We start from the raw sequence: 8,087 nt of genomic DNA, 5'->3' as shown, positions 1-8,087 counted from the left end.
TTCTAGCGTTGCGTTCAATCAGCCAATTCTAGTGGAACTATGTATTAGTGGTGAAGAACCCAAAAAAAAAAATCATCTATACTATAACAAGTGGCTGTTGAAGTAAATAATGAATTTTGCTAAAGATATTGGAAAGGAGAAAACAAAGCATCAAGCATTCATGACAAAACTCCATGAGCTTCCATTTGCTTCCAAGTTCCAGCTATCTAAATATCAATCAAATCTGCCAAGAATGAATTATATTAGAATTTAATAATATTTTGTATAAATAGTAGAATGACAATCTTGTTAAATCACAGGTAACGTACCCGCAGTTTTTGCCACACGTCATTGTAAAATTTTAAGGAAATACTAAAGCATGGAATATAAAACAAAGTCGTCAAGAACACATTCCCTACTCCTAAGTTTGAGCCACCATTATATTTGAATAATACCTCTTGCCATTCCAATTTTTCTCAAACATTAATGTTGGATATATAAATAAAGAATAGAAAGCTAATAAACAATAGATGCATTATGAGCCACCATCATATTTGGATAAATACCTCTTGCCAGCCAATTTTTTCTCAAACATGAATTCTAGGTAAATAAATAAAGAACAGAAAGCCAAAAACAACATATGCATTTTAGCCTATAAATCATGTAGATATATTTCAGTCATGCCACATTTTCACCCAGACAACATGAATGAACATAGGACATCAATTTAAACTAAAAGAAAATTTTCTCTTCTTTCTTAAAAAGCTCCAAAAGATTCAAGCAAAAGCTACAAAGAAATTTTAATATATTAGTTTGGTATTTGTTAGAGTTTATTTTTTAAATCCTGAAAAGCAATTTTATTCTCTTTGTAATTCTGAGATTTTAATTTTCTTTTTTACATAAAGGTGTTGGAAAATTCTAGTTGTCTAATTGAGAAAAGGTGGAGAAGCTAAGGGGTAATCACCACCATTTTGATCATTCCCCAGTTATAAACAATTTGGCTAGAAATTGAGGGCGGCACTATTTAAACTTACAACTGGGATGCAGCACATGAACATTCTTTTTCTATATACAAAGATCATATCTTAGAGGTTCTTTTAGCCATTTCAGTTACATCATTCCGAGGATAGGACAGCGAGTAACAAAAGCTACAATCAGTCAATGTACATCATTTTCTTAGAAATTACTACGTCTAAAGAGTAATTCAAAAATGACACCATCAAAGCAGAGAAAAAATTTATAATGATTTCATTAGTAATCACAACTTTCAATGAAATAGGGTGAAAGCAAATGCTATTAAACCTCGACTTGCAACCTCTTATTGATGAATTTACTAAAATCGGTAAAATACTAAAGAAACTGACTCTAAATCTAAAGGAAACGTGGTACCTTCACAAAATTTCATACTCCAAGAATGGTAATTTAAATATTGTAATGCGGTCAATGACCACTCCAAGCATAAATGCATAATTTAATACTTCTAAAAAAAAATGGTACTTTACTTACCACTTCAATAGCCTGTACCAAAAATCTAATATTTGGTACTTCTCCTTCGGCAAATATTTTACTACCTACAAGCATCAAAACCATTTATATTAGTCGTATTAAGCAAAAACTACCCCTAGGCAGAAAGCAATTGGTTAGTTTGTACAACAAAGATTCATAAGATAGATATTGATAAGTCCTATCAAGAAAAATACTAAATCAAATTAGATTAACTTTTTCTCAGGGGATAAAAACAAAGAACCTAAATAAAGGTGCACTTTGAAAAAAGAATTTCTCCAATCCTTTGTACTTTGTTGCATATCTTAATATCTTGTAATAAACATTTGGAACATATTAGAGCATAAAAGATAATTATAATTAATATATTAGACCATCAAATCTAGCATAGGGTATGTGAAAACACAATATGAAGCAAAACAACAGCAACAAAGCCTGAGGATTAGCAGGAACTGAAGAATTTGTTATGCCAAACCATAAATGGCATTAAGCAGTAAACATATGAATGCATTTCCAAAGTTTCACATCCAGTTCATATCAATCCAGTAGGGCAACCCCTAGTCCCTAATGTGACTTTTAGAAGTTACCAAAAAAAAAAGTAATTTGCAATGTCAGAAGACAACAATGATCTAAAACTCAAAATAGCAAATAGTTAAACTCAAAAAAAAAAACTTTTAAAGCTAATTTTATTGCATGCCAGGTGAATCTGTGAAAGGATTTGGGCCACTATATGCTGTCTACAAAAGGAAATATACAATCACATTGAAATAGGTAATATGAAGTCATTCATTGGTCTTTTTCTCAAGCATGGAACTATATCCGTAATCACAAAAGATTGAAATAGGTAAGACGAATTAAATTGAAATAGGTCAGCGAAGTAAAGATAAGATTTTAATTCACTTTTTAATGGAAGCAAAAGTAAGAAATTATCCAGCTAATTAGTGCAAAATAACAAGGGGCAAAACTATAGCTATGCAGTAACTTGATCCATTTTCTAGTTAATGATATGATTTAAAGTCTTTAATCAAATTGTTAATTTACTCACTGCTTCAAGCCACTGCCCAGCATTTGATAGAGATTTCCTATCCTTGGGCAAACCTTTGACTGCCTACAAACACAAAAAATCAATTAAAATTGCTATTATAACCAAAAAAATTGCAGAAAGAACTTCGATCATTTATCAACTTGAGATTCACTATATAAACTGTCAACAAATTTTACGAAAAGACTTATAATTTTTTGTACTATAAGAACAATTATTAACAAATAGTCATTAAAATACGTATCATCACAAGATGCCTTTGGTAACTCGAAACTTTGGCCAATGATCAATTTCACATATGAGTTCATGATTGTTCAAGAAGACATGCAAATTGTGTATAATTAGCACAAGATATGCAAACATGCACTACAATAGACATGCATGCATGCAATATTATTCTAGCTTAATCAAGCAAATTGATTAAGAAACCAAAATTAAAGAAAACGCCAACTAAAAAAACCAGAAAAGGGAAAAGAAAAACAAATCTAGATTTTTTTATCAAAAAAAAAAAACCATCAAATTCCGCATATGATGAATTCCAACCAGCTAAACCTCTCTTTCTTTTGGATAGTTCTGTCTAAACAGTATGCAAAACATAAAGGAGGACCGAGATTGGAACCTGAACTATTAAAATCTCTAAAAACATCAACTGCAAATGCAAACTGCAGATTCGAACCTGAAATATAATGCAAATGCATGTTAAATAAAAATACTAAAGCAAATCATATGATTTTTTTCCTAGACAAAATCTTCTTGTTTGAAGCAAATCTTGTCCACATCACGCCTGTGCTACCATATGCTGTGCTATAGGCACAATAAAAATCTCCTCTATATATGAATAAAGCAAATGACTTCCCAAAAAAAGGTAGAACTAAATCTTGGTGAATATATCGACATAAATAAGTGTTTTTTATACCTTGCAATCTTCAAGGCAATAAAAAAACACTGATTCCTAAAGCTAAAATGTTTACCCAAGAAACAGTAATATGTCGAGCTATAAAGACACTAAGCCAAGTTAAATAATGACACTCTAGCAAAAAAAAAAACACAAGTCAAATAATGATCTAAACATTTTAATGATATTGCAAAAAAAAAAAATCAAATACTTAAAATTCATCCCAACTTCCCTAGATTCATAAACTCTGTATGTGTAGAACAAACTAAAAAAAAGAAACTGAACTCCTGTTGAAAATTACCAACAACCAGAGATCTTTAAAAAAAGACATCTCTGAAAAAATTACAACAACGACAGATAATTTTTGGATGGTAAAAAAAAATTTATTGAAGAAAAAAGAAAGATCTAGGAGGGGAGATATTCAAAATAAAAAGAAAAAATAGCAGTAAGAGAAAATAGAACGAAATACCTAAGCAAGAAGATGAAACCGCTACCATGCGAACCTGCAAATCCAAACAATAGAAGAAAAGACGGTAGCAACAAAATAGATGGTAAATAGAAACTTTCATAAAAGGATAAAAAATAAAAAGCTATACAGAGAAAGTTTGTAAAAAAAAAATAAAAATGAAAGTTAAGGTAATTAAGAGAGAAAACCAAAGGGAAATACCCTTTAACTTGTAAGAAGAAGACCAACGTGTGACCTCTATTTTGTCTTGCACTGTTATTTAATATTCAACACAATAAAATGAATTACTGGCATCGAGTAATGATTGTGTAGGTAATCGATTGCACGTGCCACATCTATCACTATGTCCAATCTTTGCATGGTATCCTAGAAATTATTGTGGGAGTGCAACCACTTTTCAGGCTACCATTCGGCACGAATTCTAGGGATACCTTTATGGTAGGAACGGCTTTGACCGTGCCTATGGTAGGAAGGGCTGCAAAGAGCGACACGTGTTGGAGTTGAATGTTGTCCAAACGGAGACGTTAAGTTGTGGCACAGCGCGTGGAGAGGAAAGATGCATGCAGCATCTGCGTATGCAACCAAAAAATCACACGGACTTTCGTACGATGTTGTAGGTTGGGCCTGGAAGTGTAATTGCAGGTTAGAACCAGAGGGCATTTATGCATTTGCAAATGTACCCATTAGCAATGGAAAAATGCTGCAAATGCCTTAGACAAAAAACGTGCATAAAAAAGGTACCGAAATTTTAAAAATAATAAATGTAAATCGCACACGTGTGGGGGATAATAATTTGGAAGAAGGAAAATTGGAGGTAAACGTAGTAGTTCCGCGGCAACTCGAAACACAAATAGAAGCAAGCCTTCATTACATTTATATACATATGTAAATTTAGTACCCAAGTGTTCAGTTTAAGCATCGGGGAAAATGGTGTAGTAACTATCGTTATGGTAAAATAACAGTTTGAGACATGATATAATAGGTTATAAAAATTTTAGCGACCACTTGATTATCCGTTGGACCTATCCACTTGAGTAGGATTATAGGTAAAAATAAGGAAGTAAGTTTGTCATATAAAATAGTAAGTTAACGTAATAAATTAGTAACTTTTGCAGTCCAAACGGTAAATTGAAAGTTATTATGAAACATACTTTTGAAAGAGATAAATTACTGTTTTATATCCCAAATATACTTTTGAGGGAGTAGGTATATTTGAATTAATAGTATGTTTTTATACATAAATAATGATTTTTACTTATAACATAGTAAAATTGATTAATGACCAAAACATGCTAAGTTGTGGCATAAATATTCTATTCTGCTTAAAAAACTTATACCAAGCCCATATTTTATTGTTAGTTGAAGTAACAATAAAATATGTTTTATTAATGATTAAAACTGAGTACCTTACTTAGTAAGTACTCTAAATATACTTGTATACATACTTGATCGTATGTATAATTTACAAAATTTTGGGGTGAATTTATTTTAAAATATTTTGACCCTTGACAAAACCTTGTAAAATAATAAAATTTTGTCGTATTATACATCTGAATAATTTCTGAAAAGTTTAAAAGTTTGGATAATAATATCAACACATGTTCCTACTTATGTATGAATATCACTTATCTATATAATTTGTATAATTTAAAACCTATTAATATAGTAAGACGATGAAGTTTTAATATATGTATTTTCTGGGACACGAGACATAATAAGAATTAAACTTGTATTAATGTAGACCTAACAAAATGAGAGAAATAGCGTAACAATCAGTACAATAATAAGAATAACAGAGTTACTATAACAAAATTAGTATAGTCTGCACATTTTTTTTCGTCTGCAGATAGTTAACGAATATAAGATTTAAGCACTAAACAAAATTGACATGCAAATGTAATCTAAAACTAAATATAAATTGAATATAGTTATGTTTTGTCATCGGGTCCATGGTGCAAGCCAGAGTTGAATAATGCAATGCCAAAGTTGAAGCTTAATTCAGATGCCATTGGCAAGAAGTGGGTCACTAAAAAATTGGTACAAATGAGAGACACGGAGCAAGGGAAACTTTTACAGTAAATGGAGGGAAAATGAAGCTATGGAAATGGCGGGAAAACCCATCACAACTGGCACGGTCCCACACCGTCCCTGCCAAAAACGTGTGGTAGGGGACTAGTTAATTGAATATCATTGTTATCCATTGGTATCCTACATTTATGAAAGGTAAACCAGTAGATTATACATTTAACATCAATAAAATATGTAAAAGCAAACGACCCATAAAGAGCGGGTGCTTTGTTCATATGTTGGAGGAGTGGCATAAAGAGCTGGTATGTTATGCGAAAATGGGCACTTCACGCAGCGAAGCTGTAAATTGGTAGCATATCTATAAAGAATAAATGGAAAACGGGTATAATTGGCCATTTGCTCTGATTTTATCTAACAAATAAATTATTAATCCTACGGTACCCTGCATAATTAATAAAAAATTAGTGGGAAAATGGGTATAACATGTTAAAGCCACATAATCGCCATTTACTCTGACTTTATCTGATAAATAAATTATTAATCCTTCGGTACCCTAGACTTATGAATTGGAGACGGGTGGGCTATGCATGCAAGATGAATTGAATAAATAATTCATGGAGGAGTGATACAAAGAGCTGGTTATTGATGGAAAAAAGTGGAAATTGAGCAGTTTATGTAGGAAAGCGAAAAATAAATAGTAATTAATGGGAACACGGGTATTACATATTAAACCCATTTATTCACCAGAAATTGTACTTTGATTTTATCATGTGAATAAATTAGTATTGTTGGAATTTACACATAATTAAATTTTTGTTCTGCATTTAAAAAAAAATTAATCAGAATTTTTTTTCCCAGAGCACAAAAATTCACAAGTCAAAAGAGTTGGTCTAAAGGGGAAAGAAACAGCTGAATATCATTATTTAAAGTACTAAATACAATAGATGTAAAATGCTCGATAAAAGTTGGTACTTTTATCATATAATGAAGGAAAGCCATAAAGAACAGGCCATCTACGGGAAAAGGTTTCATTAATAAAAATACCAGCTCTTCATGGCTTTGTTACTAGTCCTCCAACGCATGAGCAAAGTGTCAATAATTAAATTAGTATTTTTTTCAATTTATACATAATTAAATTTTATTTTGTGCGTTTCCAAAAGAAATTAATGAAAACCCTTTTTCTCAAAAGTGTCCAATATACATTATATATGTATGAGAGGTATTTTACCATATTTTAATCTCTTGTTTTCCCATATTGTATCGCATGTGTAATCATTGATGCTAATTTCAGGACGAATATTTTTTATAATAAATTCAGTTAGAATGTAATTAACAGGTTGAGATATTTTTGGAAATTGTATCTGTGAAATATTTTGGAAGTTATGTTTTATTTTCCCAAAAATAAAAGATTGCTATTTTTTTTACCAATTGTTGCTATTAACATTTGAGTTTGTAGACTAATTCTTATGAATGTAGAATTTGTTTAGTTAACAAAATTGAAGTTGTGTTGGTTCGAGGACTGGCATGCTGTTGTTGTTATTTTACATGTGAAAATATAACCAAAATAATGAAATAAATAATAGCTACTTTAAAAAAAGGAAACAGGTGCTCAATTGACTGCATTCAAACTACGATTTCTGTTACTGCATAATTGCTGAATTATATTCGTATTCATAAGCAATCAATATGCATCATATATTGACCAGGAGTAAAGTACAGATTACTTAACAAATCATATCTAAACACATGATGTCATATACATTGCATTTGGTCACTGTAATACGCATACAATTTGCCTTTCTTTCCATCTATGTTATAAAGCTGCAAAATTCTCTTGATTATATTAGTGCAAATGCATCAAATGTTTTTACAAAAGTAGAATCAATATATTTACAAAATATTAATACTTGTAGGAGAAGCAATGCATTGTAGGAATGGTTTAATAGTTATTAAGTAAACATAACTACTACAGAAAAAAGTTCCAAAAAATGTTTAGTAATTATACTTTATTTACGAGGGGTTTTGAATGGAAGTATTAGGGGATTAATTTGTTTGATTCAATAATTTTTAGAGATTGTAATTATGAAAAGAAGAAAGAAATTTTTCAGATTCGAACTATATTATTAATATATGTAATAAATTTCATATTTTTGCAAGTTTTGATGGCTTTTATT

General features: G+C 30.6%; 1 long non-coding RNA gene across 1 annotated transcript; it reads right to left on the bottom strand.

Moving 5' to 3' along the window:
- Positions 1–2,277: 2,277 nt before the first annotated feature.
- LOC140014887 (uncharacterized) lies at positions 2,278–3,639 on the bottom strand. Its single transcript, XR_011821589.1, has 2 exons — positions 3,144–3,639; positions 2,278–2,590 (listed from the first exon to the last, which is right to left on the bottom strand). It is a non-coding gene; the product is annotated as an uncharacterized lncRNA (long non-coding RNA).
- Between the last annotated feature and the right edge of the window lie 4,448 nt (positions 3,640–8,087).

Source organism: Coffea arabica, chromosome 9e (assembly GCF_036785885.1).
Source record: "Coffea arabica cultivar ET-39 chromosome 9e, Coffea Arabica ET-39 HiFi, whole genome shotgun sequence".
NCBI classification, from domain to species: Eukaryota; Viridiplantae; Streptophyta; class Magnoliopsida; order Gentianales; family Rubiaceae; genus Coffea; species Coffea arabica.
This window is presented reverse-complemented; position numbering and strand designations above follow the sequence as displayed.